This window comes from Bombus fervidus, chromosome 2 (assembly GCF_041682495.2).
Source record: "Bombus fervidus isolate BK054 chromosome 2, iyBomFerv1, whole genome shotgun sequence".
Taxonomy (NCBI): Eukaryota; Metazoa; Arthropoda; class Insecta; order Hymenoptera; family Apidae; genus Bombus; species Bombus fervidus.
Window position 1 is genome coordinate 12286842 of NC_091518.1, and position 20576 is coordinate 12307417.

The 20576-nt window shown below is 43.7% G+C and overlaps 2 protein-coding genes across 4 annotated transcripts in view; both read left to right on the forward strand.

Moving 5' to 3' along the window:
- The window catches only part of LOC139998066 (discoidin domain-containing receptor 2), a 134671-nt gene that overhangs the window by 63658 nt on the left and 50437 nt on the right, over nt 1-20576 (forward strand). Inside the window, exon 1 of one of the 3 annotated variants that reach the window (XM_072022296.1) lies at nt 16395-16461. The exons of the other annotated variants lie outside the window; for them this stretch is intronic. The gene's annotated coding sequence lies outside the window, so the exon portion shown is untranslated. Of the gene's footprint in view, nt 1-16394; nt 16462-20576 lie in introns of those variants that run through there. 3 annotated transcript variants of the gene reach the window in all.
- LOC139998063 (discoidin domain-containing receptor 2) overlaps nt 1-20576 on the forward strand; it is a 399507-nt gene that overhangs the window by 53360 nt on the left and 325571 nt on the right. The window lies entirely within an intron of this gene.

A 20576-nucleotide genomic window follows, 5' to 3' on the forward strand; every position in this document is an offset into this window, starting at 1 on the left:
AATGACACGAATAAGAGGAACATATTCGTGTCGTTCATCTATTCCTGTTGAATCCATTTGGTCCACAGTTGAATGAACGGACGCCTGAAGATAAACGAGGATTATGTTGACTACGTTGCGTTACGTTGACCCAAATTAACAATCATTTTCACAATTCCAATCGTGTACGATCTTCGCATCTCTGCCTCACACTTCCCTTCACCAAAACTCTTAAATCTTCGATCGACAAGAAGAAGCCCAATATTACTCCAAAAACGTTTCCAATAGCCGGGAAATCGAGCAAAAACTCCAGCCTGAAAAAGGATCGATTTCCCACTCCACCCGAAGCAACCAACTACCATGATTTCACGACAAAACGTCGCGTCAGAATGATTAACGAGGGGCGAGATTAGAGCGTCGTCGGGAAGAAGTAGACAAGCCTCGGGATTAGACGCTGAAGGCGCAAGAGTTCGATGCAGCATAGAGAAAGAGAAAGAGATAAAGAGAGATGGGCGGAGGAAAGAGAGAGAGAGAGAGAGTATGTGTGTGAGTACTCAGCGAGTAGGTGCAGAAAGCACAAGGGATTCAGGCAGTTGGAGTGCGCTCTGTGCTCGCTGATGCGAGAGAGCGCGAATGAGATTGCACCGCCACCGTGGCTTGTACGCCACCGCCGCGCCGCCGCCGCCGCCGCCGCCAATTGTAGCAGCGGTGGAGCGAAGCAAACCCCCCTCAGTTCCAGGCCTCTTGTCTCATTCCCCGCATCGTCATCCACTCTTGCTTATTGTGTTTCCATTGTGCCTCCCTTTTCTCTGGCCGCGGCATTTTTATTGCCTCCTCCACCTACGTAGTGGGAGGTGTGCGTAACACCGAACCAAACAGCCGCGCAAATATCCATCGGGTCCTGCCTTGTAGTCGCACACATACGAAACGGTCACGAGGCTCTTCGTTTCCCTACTCGATCAAGCGTGCATGCAATCGCGCACATCGCTCTTTTTCCCTCGTTTCCAGCTTCTCTTTGACTCTATAATGAGAAGAGGGAGAGGAACGTCGTGTCGAAGGACTCGTGATTTCGATACGCTATCGAGGATTGTTTGAGAGTTTTGCGAATTGAAGTTGCAGGGAGAAAAATATTCGGTGGGTCGGCTTGCTCTGGTACGGGATTCGAATCCGGATCTCCCGCTTGCCGGGTGGGTGTTCTCCCAATTAAGCTACCCAGGTCGTCGGCGGATAATTCCTCCCAAACCCTCTCAAGTATCATTAAGCGGCCACCTACAAAGTATCATTGGGGAATGAGATCGAGATCGTGTTATGCTGCATGCACACTGGAATTCGCGAGTGATTCCTGGACACGCCGCAAATCGTTTTTCGATAAGAACAGATTCGATATAGACACTTTTGCGAGTAACGAACAGCGAATTCGTCAGCGAACGCTGTAGATTGTTCGCTTAGAAGATGATGCGTCGGACGATCTGTTCGCGATTTCTTATGTTTTTATGTTCTTTGGTGAACTGTCCGTGAATATCAATGTGGACATGATATTACTTTTGTTCATTATTTATACATACGCAAGCTATAATGGCTGAAAACAGTATTTGCACATCATTGCATTTATCATAATATTTCCATACTAATTAATTAGATCCAAGTATATTAAATTTCGTATCATTTGGTAGTATGTACTTTCATATGACCCAAAAAATTTGGTATTATGAAAATAAACCGTAGAATCTGATAAAAAAAAATGCTTCATTGGAGTATGCGCAAGCTCTCTCTGTAGCCGCTGTATTCACGAACAGTTTTAATCAATGTGAACGCGACATCTTATAGCTCGAAGCTTAGGGAAACTCAAATTGCTATTGAGAAGAAGAGTGAACTTTCTGAAGATTCTACAAAAAGTGATATTAGGATCTTGAGGTACTGTTCAAGTCTAGTAGATGACTCGAGTCAATAAAAAAAGCCTTTAAAAGTATATAAATGGGAAATATGTAGTAGTAAGAAGGGAAAGGCTCTCTCTAATACTTTCACTTTGTTGGACGTATTCCTTTCCCCTAAACCTAATACCCTGCAGCAAAGTGTTTCTCTGTTAACGCTGAAATTCATGCGTGATTGATTTTTATTATTCGACGGAGGAAGAAATATACGCATTTTTCCCTGGAGCGATGATAACATTCTGTTCCACAGGGAGGAAGGAAGAACGAGACGAGGAAGCAACGGATCGGATTATTCTCGTCTCGTGGGCTGGGAAACTAACGAAGGACTTTTAAGACGTCAGTTTCCAAGTCTGGTAGCCTGTCGGAGAAGAAGAGTCGAGTATCGGTTCGACGATTCTCCGGATCGAAACTCCCTGCTTTCTTTTGCCTTCTTTCTTCGATAGGAAACGGCTTCGTGGATCGACCCTCTTCAGGGAGATTAGCCTTACTTAAACAACAGCGTTTCGCGTTGCTCCGATTCAGAGATTTTTCGAACAGCAAATATCCTTGACTTGAAATTAAGAAGCTTTTCTATTCTTCAACGAATACTGACCCTACGTAAACAATAAGACACTGTTTGAATTAAACGATGAAATATTCGATCGTAGCTTTGTTGGAATATGTCGATATATCATCAGGACCATAGTGCAAACTTTCAAAAACATAGACGTTTTTTCTGATCTATGAAATCGACGAGGATGGCGTGAAAAGCATTCGTGCGGAATATTGTTTTACCGATTCTATCTACTAAAATTTTTGTCTGCGTTCGCTTCATTAAAATCGAGTTAGCTTTAGGTGTTTTATAAACTGACTGTAAATTTTTGTGCAATTTCACATCTCTGCGAACAGAACTAAAAACGTGGAATCTACATAGAAATTTGTTTCATTCATTAAAAATTATGAAGGCTACTCCATTTTAAATTATTATAAATGCATAGAAATATGAAGATTATTTATAAATCACTTTTAGGATTACTAAAACTCCTTCTGAATTACATGTTATGTTAGTTTCTGTTCATTAAAGGTGTTGGAATACAACGCTAAAAATATTTCACGCATAGGCACAAAACCCTTACCCAAACAGGCATTTGAACAGGATACTTACACAGGTCATACTCATTACTGTATAAAGAGTGGGGTTCAAAGTATTTAAAGGATCATGGGTTACTGCCTAAGTCTAGTCTGAGAGTAACTGGCCAACAATCAACAATTCTTATGTACGTTGTTAATTATATCATTCGCTTATATACAACAGGTTCTGTAGTTTTGTTTAATAAACATCACTGAATATTATTTCAATACAGACATTGTGTCTTCCACAGATTATTAATCTTAACTTCAATTAAATTCTAACAAAAGGATTATTAGTTTATAAACAATAAATATTCAGCAAATTGGAATTGAATTTCGAAGAGAAACGTTACGATTCCCCGCAGGCAATCCATTTCACCCCTGACAATTTCGTGGACGATCTAACCGAACGATCTAATAAAAAAAATGGGGTTTTGCCGTATTAGCACTTCAGCTTCCTTTATGCTATAGGTAGGGTGTAGGGTTTCGTGGATCCCGATACTATTGTTCATCGAAATCGCAGTAACGTATTGACACCTCGAGTCATCACCCTAGTGACGATCGGTCCTGCTTGCCCAGTAATTCGAGACCCATCGTTCTCTACCCTCCATCGTGCTGCTGGAGCTCACGTTGCGTTCCGTTTCAAATGAACACGTGTCTGTACACGTCCAAATGCTACGGGAACGTGCGATCGAATATTGTTTCGCGTTCTCGTCGCGTTGCCCCATTCGTATTCTATGTTAACCCGGACTGGGTATGAAAAGAATTCGTTCCACGAGGAAGACATCAGAATAGGCGGGGGGGGGGGGTTAGAGTGAAATTTATTTTATTATATTATATTATATATCTTTTGTATTGTATTGTATATTTATTCATTATTTTGTTAGTGACAAGTATTGTTTCGTTCGTATTTCTTGATGCTTGACGCTAAAAATATTTTAATATTTTTTTGTAACGTATAATCGTAGGGATTTTCCGGTAACTAAAGGAAAAACATGTAGTACATTGTAACAAAGAGAGAGAGCATCTCGGTTTGTTGGATTTACTCCTTTTATCTAAATCTATTTATGCGACAAAGTGTTTCTGTTTCAATGCTGAAATATATAAAAATTTACTTATTCTGTAAGAGGATCTGAAACGTTTGGTACACAACTCAAAAATATCTTAATATCTTCTGACATACGATAGTATATATTTTATATATCGACATAAATAAATATTTGGTTCATCGCAAATGCTACTATAGAAAAGTCTCAAATTAGACGATCTATCCCATGAAGAGCCAAAAAAAAGCCCCAGCTGGAACGTCTGACTCATACCTACCGAAGCGTGAACGAGGCTGAATCACAGATGGAAAGAAAGTTTGAATCGTAGCCACCTCACACTTCGTTCCTAACCAGCTTCCCGTGTAGATCAGCCTTTTAACCTCAATTAACGCCTCGACTTTGCACGAGCCGTATAATCACGGCACAATGGGGAACAGGCTTCACCTTTGTCTCGTTCGACAATTCGAACCTTCAGTTCGTTCGCGGGGGTGTTCTCGTTAACACGTAGAGAAACGGTAGCAAATCAGAAACGGTGCCTCTCAGGGAACCACCGAGACGTTCCCCTACGTATATCTTTCTCGCGTGTCTCGTTCGAGGAACATCAAAGGAAGAACAAACAAAAAAAAAAAAAAAAAGGAAAAAAAAGAGACGCGAACGTGTTCGAGTCGCGAGGGTTGCGCCGTGAACACGAGTTTTCCTATTTACGCGGTGACGCGAGCCAAAAATGCAATCGTTGGTGCGGCGCCACGCGATGCAATTACTGGGGGAATTCCAGGCACGCGGAGTTTGATACCGACCAGCCCGCACGCCGCAGATACGCCGTGCCTTTGCACGAAAACAACCCCTCTGTCCCTCGGTGGACGGACGTCCCCCGGTGGAAGGAGGCACGGCTGAAATTCCAGCCGGATACGAGCCCCCCAAAAAGCGTCTGTCTCCACGAAATGCTTCGATGTATACCTATCTGGCTCACCCTTTGCTCGGTTTTGTCGCTGGACACGGATCAATCGACCCACCGGACGATTCATAGAATCGTTTGTGGCAATACTCGCGTCGATGTTATCGATACACCTGTTCTTCGCCGAGACACGGGATACTAGCTGCTTCTGAGGTGATCTTCCTCGTGTGTGATCTTGTGGATGTTTCATAACGTTTCCCTAATGGACAGTAGAATGTAGAGATTGTTACGTTTCAAGGTTCTTAATGATGAAAATTAAATTACAATTAAATAATACTACCGAATTACTCGTTACGAATGAATATACGTAAATACCTAACATTTTTTAAATGATCAAAGAATTTTCTAACGTGGTTAATAAAGTACAAAAGTAATCTCGCTCGAGTAGTATCACTCGTTTATAAGAAAATCTTTTCTTATCACTTTTCTACTCTGTATCCATCATTGAAGTGGATGCTAGTGCATCTTAAAGAACACGCATATTCTTTATCGAACTTTAACGATAAATCTAGCAGAAAATATAGAATGAAACATAGATTGTCAGGATATATATTCAATTTTGTGAATCAAAAGCTTCTTCGTATAGAATGTACACTCTTAAATACAATTGGACGAGAATTTGAAATAAATTGCAGATATGGTTGATTTCTTGGAAGAAAGTGAAAGTTTTGTTGTTTCTAGTCAATATGGTGCGTAAGGTAGCTGATTTGACGTCTGGAACGGATGCTTCCGGCGGGTCGCGGTGAATAATTCATGGACAGGTAGAGAGAATGGCCTCCGATAAATAAATCGACGGGCTCCATTGGCTGTCGCCCGCGTTATTGTTACGCTATCGATCAATCATCCGAGGGAATTATCGTCGAACGATCGGTTTCGATTGACGTTTCTGTTCTGGGGAGAAGCGTACGCCGAGCGATCGTTCTTCTCCTCCTTGACGATCGTTCGTGTCCGGCTGACAGATTCAACGGAACGAAGAGTAACTAGGAGCAAGAGGAAACGGCGTTTAATACGTTTCGCGCGAGTTCAGGAAATAACGGGACGTAATTGCGCACGGTCGTGCAGACTACTCTGGTACAAGCTTTCAAGGGACGACGAACATAATAATGGCAAGTAAACGGTTTTCGAGTTCCATGGTCGCGTTTGCATTTAATGAAGACCCTGGGTGGAAGTAGGTATTCTCGGTTGGAGTGGCAACCGCGAAGAGCGGCGTAATATTTATTCCATGACAGCGGAAAAAAGGTCGATGTCGCCTAGTCACATTTCCACTTCTTTCTATCCTTCCTTCCCCATGAGAATTTTTTTACCTCTTTTCCGTTTCTTTTTTTTTTTTCTTTTTTAATGTTTTCCACGGTGAGACGAAGAAATAGCGCGAACAGACGCAAAAATAATGTAACACGAGCATACCACGGCTAGCGTAATCCAAATGGGAAGTTAAAAGGTGGTTGTTCGCGTTCTTTTGGCTATCTTGTCTCGTGGCAGGGGTTGCGGCTACGTTTGAAATCCTCTTACTCGCAAGGCAGCAGAAAAAGTCGAGTTACTGTTATGGAAAGGAAAGAAACAGCGAGTAGGGGAGATGAAGCGGAAAAGACGTGGCAGGGGAAAAGAAAGAAACCGTGGCGAAATGTGCGGATGACGTCGAGCGGAGAAAGAAGGAGCGTAATAAGAATACCAATCGCAATAAAGAAGGATTTGCATTTGATAAGCATCGTAAAAAAGCGCCGCGTAAGGTCATTACGTATACGCGTCCGCGAACTGCAACAGCCTACGCCTCCCTGTTCCAACCTTTCGAAATACCTCGTTTGCCGTAGCTCATCCCGTACACGGCGATCCCGAGCTCGGATCGAGTCGCGGGGTTGCCTTTGAAAGATGACTTCGGGACGTCGGTATATCGCTGACTATACTCGTTCGATTATCCAGGGCGTGGAGCTATCGAAAAAGAAAAAGAAAAAGGGAGTAAAGGAGAAACGGAGACTTGTCGTAAAAATCCAATGCGATACGTTATCTTTTTAAGAAGCCTCTTGGAGATTGGAAACGAGAAAGTAGGCTGTACTGTATTTTTCTTTAATTCGTTGATTTACGGTGAAGATTTTGTAAGGGCATCAGAGATCGTGGTATGTAAACAGCGGGACGATTGAGATTTTTAAATTGTTACGTGGATTTCAATATTTAATTGCGATATTTAAAACTACAACAAACTAAATACAATGCCTGTTTGTATCGTTAGCTACATTTCATTGTAAAAGGTTTAATCATTCCTGACGGATAAATCAAAGAAAAATTTGTATTAAGAGATCAGTATCAAAGTGATAAATGGCTGATCCATGTGATTCGTCTCTCAAAGGATTTTCAAGACAGCATGTCAGAACCTCTCTGCTATTACTTGCTCTTTAATATTCTAATAAATCATAAGTAATATAAAAATGACAGAGAGTTGATGGTTCCTTTCACAACTGAACCGAAAGAATCCCCAAAAAATTCCGTGAACCAGCTCGTCACAACAGCCCGCCAGAAGTATAAATCCATGGAACGGTTTCAACGGTAGCGTCCAAAGTCAACGATGCCGAATAAAAGCGTCACTTTTCGAAAGGATGGGAAGAGGGCCAGGGAAAACAGAACGCTAAAATGATGAAGGATCGGTCGGTGAAGATGTCATGGCAGGCAACAATCCCGACGCAAAACTGGAAAACGGGCACAATGGAGTCGGAGGACGATTCATTCGTGCAACCATAGTCCAGACAGACAGCTGGACGCCCCGCAGGGATGAAACAGGAAGCCATTGTCGCCCTCGATCCTCGAAACGTGGCAGCAGCCGCATGCTTTTTTTTCTTTCGTTCTTTTTTTTTTATACCTTCCCTACACGGATAACACACGCGAACGCATCTACGTGTGGGTACGCAAGTGCACGCGCGTATACGTACGTGCGTGCGTTTCGCTGCACGTCGGTTCCACGTCGCGTGCAAATGTTGCCTTTTGAGCGATGCCTCCGCGCACCGAAAAGTAATTACTCCGCACGCGACCGCGCATAGAATCGTTGCTGATATATGGCCGCATGGCTAGCTGGAATAACATTGTCCCTGAATATATTCACGGAGTTCGCGAAACGGCCACTCCGTACGACGTTATTAAAACCGGACGCGAGATTATTACGCGGCGCGTTAACACTCCGAAACGTGCTCCACGGACCACTCTGTGACCAGTATCTCTGATTCTCATAATTAACTCGGGTCCTCGATGAACCTTCACGAAAACCTTGATCGAGGAATCACTCCACGTGTCTCTCTGAGACGTATACAGAAAATAGTTCTCGTCTCGCCTGTGAAGTCAAAAGCTACGTTGAATAGAGTTCGTTTGAATGGATGATTACCTATGAATTCTATAGGTAGCTATAGAGACATCTAATTCTCACCTCGACACGAAAATATCTAGAAGCTTCACGTGTATCGTCATCCATAACTCTGCCCAAAGAACCTCGGGCTATGTCCGAATGACCATAATGGTTCAGCTGCTGCTTAACGCAAGAAAGGGAACGAGATGATCCTTTCTCTGTAGCAGGACGACGTGAATGCAAACACGTCCGACGCTAAGCGTTAATTAGCGGCCTAATGAACAGCCAGTCGAAATAAAAGAGGAGCCATTTCGAAAGAGGGACAGAGATACGCAGCTTGGGTGTCAGAACCGGAAACCGGTGCTCGAGAGTGTATTCTCGCCTTTCACGGCCGCCGCTCGGAAAGGTCGTTGCAAAGAAGGGGGACAGTTGTTTTACCGTGTGGACCGGTAACGTGTTCGGGACACTCCTTTTTGCTAATAGCATGCACGCGACCATCCGGACCACACGTGCGCAATAATGGGCAGCGCGTGGGTGTGTGTCCCAACCAGTCGGTCGACAGACCGACCGTGGCCAAAGGGTCTGTGCTATCCAACTTTCTGCCATCGTTCCATCTGCTGCTTGTTACCCGCGGTTATTAATTAGCTAGTCCCGATGCATCGTTTTCGTTATGCGACGTCGTGTCACTGCAACGCTGTGTGTATACATTAGTGTCTGCTTACTTACAACTCCAGACTTTGCCTTGCAGCCATCCGGAAGTGTGTATTCTACGACCTTTTTTTCAAGCTCGATCTTAGCTTGTCAATGCATCGGCAGTTACAGCGAGAAGCTAGATCGAGTTCTTGTAAATGTCTCAATTTCAGCAATGAAATTGATTTAAATTGATTATATAATTTTTCAAGAAACAAAAGACTTATTTTCACGAGGTACTTTATCATATAAGAAAATCATATAAATACTTGTAAATTGCAGGATAAAATATCAGAAATATATTTATAACACTACTTTTTAAACGGATAGTGGTGTAAAAGGGAGGAAAAGTCATAATTTAATGAAAAATATATATGAGTTATTCAGGAGTCAGATTGATCGACTTCATAAATTAAAAAATAAAAAAAATAAAGTAAAAAAATAATGAAGTTAGAAACAGCATTGCTAAATCAATCTTACAAATTTCTATTATTTATACCATCTTTTTGCAATGAATGTACTTATAGAATTAAGACATTTGTTTTTTAACAACCGAATATTAACCATATATATATGTAATGAAGTTACGAAATTAATACATATCTAGGTATATTTATCCATCGTACACGAACGACTTCTAAACTTCGACGAAGTCGTAATATACGCGTTAAAGTGGAGGAAGGGCGGCCCAAGGCGAGGAAAAGGTGTTGAGACACGGAACACCGTACCACGAGGCGGCGACAGCGCAATTAACTCTGAATCTCGGAGCGGAACGTTTCTCCGCCGGGGGTATCGTAAACGATCGTCTCTCGCGCGTTCTTTCTGCCGTGTGCCGTCCTCTCGTCGCGAGATAAAACGCGTCGGGCCTTGCTCGAGGGTGGTTCGAGGGCGATTGTTATTAGCCCGACTGTGCCGCCTCAAAGGGACTCCGCTTCCCTCGTGATCGCCCTTTTTTGGAATCCGTTTGCAACGACACGGTGCGATTGTTGGGCGGTGTATAGCGAGACGCGACAGACGGTTCACGTTTCACTCGAGCTCTCGTTGAACGCATCCGGGTGTATGTTCGTTTTCCAATTGCCTCTCCGTTTGTTCGGAAAGAATCGGGTAGTTTGTTAAATTCCATCGAAACATAGAATAGCTTCGGCGAAAAATCCCCTACTTCTATTCTTGCTACTACTATTGTACTTTCGTGAGTAGTCTTTTACGTTCGGAAGACGTGATTTGAGATAGCAGAAGGGCAAGAAAAATCGCAAGATGTTATATGAGACATCGATAAGATACATGAGAGCACGAAACATTTAGAATGTTCATTACGAGAGCACAAATATTATCTGGGTTTTGAAAAAGTGAATCCCCCGATACTTTTGTATAATTGGTACAGATTATTGGAACAAGTAACTGTTTTAAATTCACAGAAGAATATCTGGTTTAGTTCACTTTTGCTCCCCTCGCGTGATCTGATATGCAAACATACAATTTTCAGTTAACGCTTGTTTATTTTTATGATTGCATCGTATCTATCAACAACACCGTGTCAGCCACCGCATTTCTTTCAAATGTCTTCTCCTAAGTAACGAATAATACATACCTCAACGACCATAAACTATTCCGTAGACCGTAGACGTCTCTATGTAACGTTATGCCAGAAGATACCGAAAAACTTTTCTCGCTGAGGTTTCGTTCTAGCGAGATACCGGCAACTTCCGGCAACGAGCCTCCGGACAAACTTACCGCGTCCAACTTTCCCCGGGAAGCAACTTCTTTGGCCACGATCGTAAACCGTGAAACCTGGAACCTGGCGTGTGAACACGGACTAAAATTACCGGTCGAAACGAAGCTGTGTGCAAGCTTTCGTGAAAGTTACACCGTTTAATTAAGGATCGATCGGTCGCGTCAAAGCGTGCTTGTTTTAGGGAATAATGGTCCCGCAAGAGGTACTCTGTTGTCGAGAGACGACGACTTTTCGTCTCCAGTTTGCACGGTTCGTCTCGTCGCGGGAGCCGACAGCCAGCCCTCGGTGTTCTCTGGTCTCGAATCTCCTGGCGATGCTCGAGGCAGGCTGCAGAGGCAGACTTGCCCGCAGAAATGTAAATACCGGTCGGCCAATCAGTCTGATTGGTCCCATTCGCTCGAATGCTCGTCATTCACCGGCGCATATAGCGAGCCGTAAGGCACGGTTGCCGTTATATGCTCCTGGATCGGGCCATTGTTCGTGCAGATATGTGTGCATTCAGTATGCGCGCACACACACCTGTACGTGTACCTTGATGTTACGTACGGTAACAGGTATGCGATAGGTACATAGCCATCGACCGAAACGCGTATCGCTTTTGATATTGCGGATCCGAAAATGTGACTAAGTTCGTTTGCAACTGGCGTAGTTTCCTTCTCCTCTCTGCGGTGGAAACGGTGGCAAAATTTAGTCGCTGGTAATTGAATCTGACATAGCGTGCACAATGAAATTTGTGTTTTAGGAAATTCGTTCGGCGTGTTTAGATATTATCGAACGAATAATAGATTAATTGAATTGATCGGGATTAATATAGACTTTGCTTAGAAATCGGTCCTGCTTGAAAAGGGGAAAAAGATATTGGATCGTGGCAGATGAGAATATTAATTAAAATCTCGGTGGAGTTTTCTGTAGAAACCCATCGCGAATATTGCGAAGCTTGTTTAATTTCAAAATTGAATTTATTCCATGGAATCAATGGAACGTAGTATCTCTGTTGAATTACAGGAACATAAAAATACGTATGTACTACCACCACTTGATTCTACTTTCCTTTTATTTTTTACATAAGTGTAGAATTTTCTACAGTATATGACAAGAAAGGAGCGCGTACAAGAGCATGTGTACACATGCTCGACTTCCTTTCACGATAAAGCAGGAGCGAGGTGTTGCGAGAGCGGGCAGAGAAATCGATTCATTTCGCAGTCGGCCGTTTTCTGCGCACTCAGGAAGTTCGCTAAGCCGGCCCCGTGTATGCGGCAACGTCCGTTCAATTTGTACGGTCGTTAGACGGCATGGACGAGGATCGTTCGGTCTACGCGCCGACGCGACGCGACGATTCCTCGTGCTGATCCCCAGTGACGGGAATCGTTGCGTGTCGTTGGCTCATTGTTATGGCAATGAGCGTTCCCGCCGGTATCTTCCAATTTTAGACCGGCCCCTGCAAATTGTCTTCCTAATCGCAACGTGCGTTTTATTCGCTCGATTACCTGGAAACGTTATTTACCAAATCGTTCGCGTATCATCGCGATGAAACTTAGCCTTTAAGCCCTTCACCTAGACGAAACACCTTTAATCCATCACCTCTCTAAAAACAAATAGAATCGAATTGAATTCGAGTTCGTTTCACAATTACGCGTGTCCTTCTACTATTTATCCTTCTTTTCTCTGTCTCTTTTTGCCCTCAGCCCTCTTTGTATATAAAGATCTTGAGTCACGAAAGACGCATCCCAGCGTTTGTTTCTCTTACTTATTCCTTCCTCTCTACATTTTCTTTCCTTCCTTTTGTGTACACAAAAATCCACGAGCCAAGGAAGAGCCAGTGGCGAAGGATCACTGGTCGCGACAGCGTCGCCCATTCCCGGAGATAACGCATTCTTTCGCGAGCTTGTTTACAAGAAAGTCCAAATCCGGTGGAAATTCAAGGAAGAGGAAGAAACAGAGAGGCCCACTCGAGAAGATGAAACGCCTTGTTCTCTTTTCCTAAGTACTCGGCCTCCTCTGTCGCAACCCTTTCTCGCTACGATCCACATCACGTGTCCTTTTGCTTCTATCCTCCGATGGTACGGAGACGGAAGTGCGAGTACGCGCGAGAAAGGAAAGACCAACGCGCGTGCAACGAGTAAAAACCTCCTCTCCTGGTTTACTCGCTTTACGCTCCTAATCTGGTTTGACTTGTTTACCGGACTTCGATAAAGGAGCAACGCTATTCGCGAGTGGCCAAGAGTCGCGCGACCGTGTCTACCCGCCTCGAATCTCGAAATTTATTATCTCGGTAGGTATAACCGTGAAGGGAGAATCTGGGAAAAAGTCAGACCGCGAAAGTGGCAAAGCGAAGGATAGAAAAAGAGGAAATCACGACAGTCGTGATAACATTGGTAGCCACGGTTGATGGTTTATCGGAAAGTCTCGGCTCTAGCGGCCGGTGTTTTTACGACCGCACCATGGTATTGGTTATAAACTGGCTGGTTGTCCTAAAACTGTTTGTCCCGTGGCGTTATGGTCGCCGTTTCAAGGAAATTTCAGATGTCCTGAGAACCGTATATTCTCTGTCAGGTTATCGAACTTTTCGTAAGTTTCGATACCTTACGCGCTGTCGTTTCTTCCGGGGGTTGGAATTGCGAACTTGTCCCGCCAACGAAATTCCTCCAGTTGCACGTAGACCGGTGTTGCCTGCTGGTTACGCTTTTTATGTCGTTTGTCATATTTTCCACGTACTATTCTACTCAGTATCTTTATACAACAAAGAGACACGAAACAAAACTTCTATAAATTCCAAAGTTTAGTGCAGAAAAGCCGACTTAGGTAGATACATATATTTACCGCGGAAATGCTACAACTTAGATCTCTGAAACTTGATATTTTAAATTACGTTTTAGACGGTTGTGCGTTTTAAAAATGAAGAAAGGAGAAGAGCCGTTCTGTTTCGTAATCCCGTGGCCCGGCCGCCACGGAATAACGACCCACTCGTCACGTTCGCAAGACAACGAACTTTCCGTCACAGGACACCACGTAGCCCGTTCGCGGTTACGCGGTGCACGATGACTACTACGACGACTACTACGACGACTACTACGACGACCACAACGACAATGGCAACGGGGAACAGATGCCGGCGGTTTTAGCATCGCCGCTGTGTGTCACAGGATTCGCTTTAACGAGGTTGCTCGAGGGGGTTCATTGAGACGCCGGCTGGTTTGGTAACCATGTGACTTATCCTCTCCCACCCCCGCCACCGGTGTCGCGTTCATTTTCTCCGTTCGTTTTATTATTCGCCTCTTACTCCCTTCTGTTCCTCCATTCTCTCGTCGCGTTCGCCGTTACCATCGTCTAACCTTTATTTTCTTCTTCCCCGAATTCTCGGCATTATTCAACGGGCGCACGTCTCTCATTGAGGATGCACGCACGTACCGACTACCTGCGACGACGACGACGACGACGACGACAACGAAGACGAGCACGGAGACGACGACGAGCGGCAGAAAACGACGTCCCCATAGTCGCTCGAAATCCGCGATAAAAACGTCTCGCCTTGTGCAGCCGGTTCTACGCAGAGCCGGGTGCTGGCTTCGACTCTCCCTCGAAACGGTTCGAATATCTGCATCGCAATGAGCTTCGCTCGATCCTTCCTTTTCTTTCTTCGTTCGCTCCTTTTTTTTTTATTCCTTTCTAGTTTCTTCCCGGCCGACATTGCCATTTTACCGTTTTTTGCTCCTCCGCCAGTATCCGAACGATCTTGAGATATAAAAGATCGGTGGATCGACGTAAATTCGTTTTAACGCGAGTTTCGCGAGTTTTCGCGTTCAAATTTTATTAACCCGTCGCGCTCCTCGTCTCCCTAGCGATGGGTGAAAATGAAATTTGTATCTTTTATTAGTGGGTTCGCGGCCTCGGAGCTCGTTAAACGTCACCGGCGTTATTATAAATTTTATAGACGCGGTTCGCGAGCCCGCACGCTTCGCGATATCCACTCGTCGACGTTGAATCCCGATTACACTAGCGGCGTCACTAATTGCACGTATCACATTATAAACTTTAATCACTTTAATTACTTATCGCATGTAATTAAGCATTTATTGCTGTTGCTCCTCGCGTCGGTCGTTCGATGATTTCGGTTCGCTGATGCGCTCGGCCTCTTCCGCCCACCGTCCCCTGTTTCCTCTCCGCCGCCGCTAGGGGACCCCCTAATGAAAGTTTGAATCGCAATTTTACCAAATTAAAGCCAGACTAATTGTCAACGTTATTTCGAGGCGCAGGCTATCGCTATTTTAATTATTCTTGGCACCGCGATACGTTCCGCGATCCAATCTAAACGTTCATTAGCCAATTCGAGCGGTGAACGTGGTCACCCCTTTTATTTATTTTTTATTTATCGAGCCCCTACCAGCTGACGTTCAAATGTAGGAAAAACCATGCTCCATTGTACTATAAAAATAAATCTGTTCGTAATTATAATTCTGTAAATCCATAATTCTCATCATCGATCATGTTCCTAATTGTTACGTGGTAACTTTGTACTACAACTTGATTGCCAAAACGCTTTCATGCAACGTATTGTACCAATATATTTCGATATAAACGTTTGAGCACGAAGAATCGTAAGGATGTTAACGACAGGATGTCGCGTCGTAGGAATTTTTTTATTTCCGACATTAGACATCGTTGGACGTTGTGAGTAGCAGGCTCGAGTACATAAACGCGAAACGCAACGACGGCCCAGAAATAAAGTCACGCACGAATTTGCCAGCCATTTTGAAGGCTTAACGATCGAGCCAGGCCAAACGGTCGCACGCGTCTCGCCATTCTTCACCACCCCGTGACCGTTTCTTACGGGGTGGCACGGTGTAACGAGCTCGAGCCCTCCGTGCTCCTTTTCTCATTAAAACGCCGGAGAACGTCTTATTATACGTCGTGTTATTGTCATTATTGTCGCGTGGAATGCTTGACGTCGCGACGCCATGGTGCGAGATAGATATCGGTAATAGCGACGTTCTGTTAGTAAATCTCGTTCGTTGCGCGACGTCGATCAATGTCAAAAATCGAGAAACGTCGGATAGGAATTTCACTGGCACCGGATAAAATAGATTACCGAAGATACAATTGCTATGTCTGATATTCGAGGAAATGTCATTCAATCTGAGTCAGGTGCTATATTTTGGGATATTTCCTGTAAAATAGTGTCCATAATTTACAGTCGGAAGCTTCAGTTTTGATAATTGTGAAAATTACATTATTTTAATAAATCGTAGATTGTCTTTTTTATACCTATTGGAAGATGTTATATCGAGTAATCAGAGAAAACAACTTGCAATTGCAACTTGGAGGCGTTAATTTTAATAAGAGATATACAGAAATAGAACTGAGCAACATCATTCTCTGAAATTTGTGAATTTTGGTACTAGAATATATAACAAGTATTTAATTGTACGGAAATCGTATAATTAATCTGGATACAATCGATCGATTTGATTTCTGAGAGACTCAAGCGTGAAGTACTTTTAGTCGTAGATTTTTCAATATTCGAATAATTAAATTACACGGTAAATTAGCGATTATTTTTTTCGTGCGTGAAATCAGATCTACATTAAGCAATCAAAAGCTAATTACGAAATTTGCCTTTTCTGTTACAGGTGAGCGCATCAATTTTGGCCATTAAACCCTATAGAGAGTGAGACGTTAACGCGATCGCCGAAACGGTGAGTCCCGCGCTCGCGGCTTATTAAATCCTGTTAGCGTCAGTATCCGGCTTCATCCTAGGCGCTTTTCAACGCATTTTGCGAAATAATACGGAAATTCGACGAGGATCGCGAGAGAGGCCACGCAGACTGGGATCAAATGAAACGGCGCTTAACGCATTTAGCCGAGGAACAAAGGCTCGGTAATTTCGAAATGAAGCTCGGTCTCGTGTTTCTGCCTTCTCTTCTCCTCCCTATCATCCATTTTTCTCTTTCTTTTTTCTTTTTTTTTTTTTTACATCTCTCTACACTCGGCGTATACAATTGCGTCGTGTTTGATCGCAGAGGGGAAAGACGTAGAAGAGTGAATCCTAGTAGAAAACTGCTCCAGTCTCGGCGCGTCCTACCTCTCTCCCGAGAAGGATCCCTCTTTTCCTACGAAGTAAACTGTTTTCTTAGGCACTCGGAGCTCTTCAAAAATTCCTAAATATTTACTCGAGCGAAGGACCCCCAGACGGACGACACTTAAACGGTATTCCATGGGCACGGTACACGAAGATGGGCTTAAGCTCGCTGAAGGACGGATTAGAGCCACTCGTGCGCATCTCCCTTTCTCTTCTACTCTTTTTCTTTCTTCCTTTCTTTCTTCCCACTGCTCCTTCCCTTCGATGGATGGATCATCCTTTTTCTCCTTTATTTCTTTCCTCTTCTTTTTCTCCAACTTCCGCTTCTCTGACTCACTTGCACCGCGTATTTGCACTAAGGGAGAATGATCGTTCTTTGAATCGGCGATCCACATCCCGACTTTCTCGATCCTATCCACGAGGAAACGATCGAACGCGACAAATCGTCCGTAAGAATCGGGCATTTTTCTACGTGTACGGAACTATAGAACGAAAAATAGAACGGAGCTTTCGAGACCGACAATTACGGCGACAGAGGTCCGCCGGTAGTTCCTTCGCCAAGCGACATATCGAATTACCAGCCCTTGTCCTCCTTCGTGAAACCCAAATCTTCTCGACCCTGTTCTCTTCGAGGTCAAAGTAATTGTTACACCGCGGCGTGCTTATCCACGATCACGAAAGTAAATACGTTCCATGCGCCATATTTCTCTGCAACATGAAATTACGCTCTAATTACCAGTTGGTCGGTTTTGTGAACGACGAATAAGTTGGTGGTCGTAATCATCGTGATGGAAGAATTCACGAAACGTTCGGACATGAAATCAGAGCGGTACAGAGTCACGCGATTTGATGAGAAAATATATTCTGAAACCTGTCATTTCCTTCTCGTATCTTCTACTTTATCGTTTGCTTATTCTTTGCTTGGTAGAGACTGGGTCATTGCTGTCACGAATGTTCCATTCTATAACGACGAAAAATTCGCTTAAAATGTAAGCTTGCTTATATAGTTCAAGATCGTATAAGAAGATTTAATAGAACACAATCTAGAATTTAAAAAGTGAAAGATGTAGTCTAGAACTTCAAAAGATTTATCAAGATATATTCTATTATAATAAACTACAGACTAAAATCGTAAAGGTAATTCAGAAAGCAATAAACCTGAAGTATCTCTGTATATATCAAAAGTGGACTCAGCTTCCGCCGTCCGAGGGTTAAAACTCCGTTATCTTTACGCTATCCTCGGCATAAGGAAAAGAAAGATCCTCCGATAGTTAGACGACGGGAAGCTCGATATCGGGATCCGACTCCTCAGTTTCTGACGACTTTCTTTTTTCTCAGCCGGTTACAAGGCTCGCGTCGATGCAAAAGCATTCCCTTGTTCGAAGTTCCCGCGCCTCCATCCACCGTTTCCCTAACGTCGGATCCGCGATTTCCGTCTGAGAGCTTCGAAAACTTTCGGCGGCGGTCGGAATACCGGGTTGCATTAAACATGAATAAACGATTTATGAGGACGAAATGGCTGCAGGGGGGCTACGCTCGAAGGAGGTGGTATCCGAATAAAAGCAGGTCGACTGGAATAGGCGTCGACTTTTTTTCGATCGTTCGTATACGTGCACGCGATCGCGATCCAGTCTCGCGTTGTTGCACGATAATTAATCGCCGCTGTGGAACACACGTACGAACCAGTTTGAAGTTATCTTCTTTGTCATCGCAACGGGTAATAATTCCTGGACAATAGATACGTGTTCGTCGATCGTCGATACGTTTGACGCGATAACGTGTACGAGGACTTCGATTTTTCCAGCTTTACAGCTCCTTTTTTTAACGTAAACTGCATTTGTATTTGTATGCTGACTAGTAGGTTTTGTTTCTGTATGCTGGTTCCTATCCGAGTTTATTCAATTTTATCAACTTTAAAGAACGATAGAAGTTTCGTGTAACATTTGCGATGGAAGTTAAATGGATATTTGAAATAGGGAAACGCAAATGGCGGAGAATCTTCAGTCGCTGCTCGTCGATCGCTCCTTTATATCTGACAGGAAAATCTAGTAATTTCTAGACTTGATTCAGCCAATGAGAGCGTGCAACGAGTGATGGAAGAGCAGGAATATTTGCTTTGCACTCGCGATATCTCTCCAACTACGTACTCACGTACATATATCATTAGCAGACTGCAAATGTCTACTTACTTATCGCAAGTGTAAATTACAAAGATTGGCAAGAATACGTACAAATATTTAAAGGCTAAGACGCATTTTCTAATTATATCTCACTTTTCTAACAGTATCGGCAGACACGAATTTATAATATTTATTGTACGAACTGTTTAGAAAAATAGTGCTTAATTAACATTAATTTGTAAATCAACAGATCTAATAACGAAATTATTCAAATTAGAACAACAATTATTACATCTTATTCGTATTATTTTATTTATCAGAGGATTAAAGAAACACATCGCGCAGTACGTTCCTATAATATCGTTATTAAAATACGAAACTTTCCAGTTACCTGGTTATACGCCGTTTCTTCAATTATATCGAGCAGAGAAAGATCGCGGAGTTCCGCGGAAGTTCGTACGGATAATTTTCCCAATGTCGCTCCTTCCCATCCTGAAACAGATACTCGAGCCGGTTAGCTATGTCTTCCAGAGCGGAACGTGAGTTTTCGAACAGAGATTACGTCGGGATGCATTATCGATGAGAAAACAGATAACGAGCGAATAATTCGTTTTCGCGACGTCTCTATCACGGATCGGGATCAGAGCTCCTGTGGCATCGTTTCACGAGTTCGGAAAGTTTGCTTTGCCACGCGGTTCGCCTCGAGCTAATTTGCGACCGTCAGCTGCGTATTTCTGCGACTATTCTGAGTTTCTTGTGGCGTTCACCCACTAGTCACGCGGAGTGTTGCTCGCGGAGTAGGCGGAGTATCTTTAAAAACGAACACTGTGAAACAATATTTCTCTTTTCGCCTTGTGAGTGATTTTCGTTGCAAGATCATTTTTTAGGACCTTTGAGGCGGCAAACTGTGTTGAAAAGTCGCGTCTCGGACCAAAGAAACTCATCGTCATCGTCGGTGTAGTGGTAGTGGTCGTCGCGCTAGAAGGTTATCCTGAGTGTTTATTGCGCGGGGTGAAAGTTCGACGTTGGTCGGAAATGTCCGCGTCGTGCAATCTAATTATCGCGTTCGCGGGTGCCAGTAACGACTGGTCGTAAATCCGCGTGTCGTACGAAATAAAAACAGGTCGTCGACAGCAGGGCACGAAGAATCGAGTGGCTATCCGTGATGCGTCTGTCAGCGTGTCTTACGAAACAAAATGCAAAAACCATTCTTGGAGGTGGTCAGTCGTTAATTCGTTTCGCGAAGAAATTTTTTATTACGCTGTAACTCTTGGTTGTCTAGAAAGATGCGTCGTATTTCTGACATGTTGTTTCTTCTTTTTTCTACGGTGGAAACACGCATGTCGTTGCCTCGATCCGAGGAATCGTCGTCAGGTAACGTTAATTGGTCAGCAGATTTAATTAGCCCGTAAAAAGAGCAATCTCGTTCTTCCTCCGTCTCGAGTCGTTGATTAACTGAGCAGGGAGGAGCCTGTTAATCGATAATTAATTTGCGTCGAAGGCTAATGCTCCGCACCGTTCTTCCCCGGGGAGATAAGCAGCGAAATAAAACGAAGTTTTAGCCAGGTTGGAACGTCACTTGGACGTCGCCTTGTCAGCAATACGCGTTGTT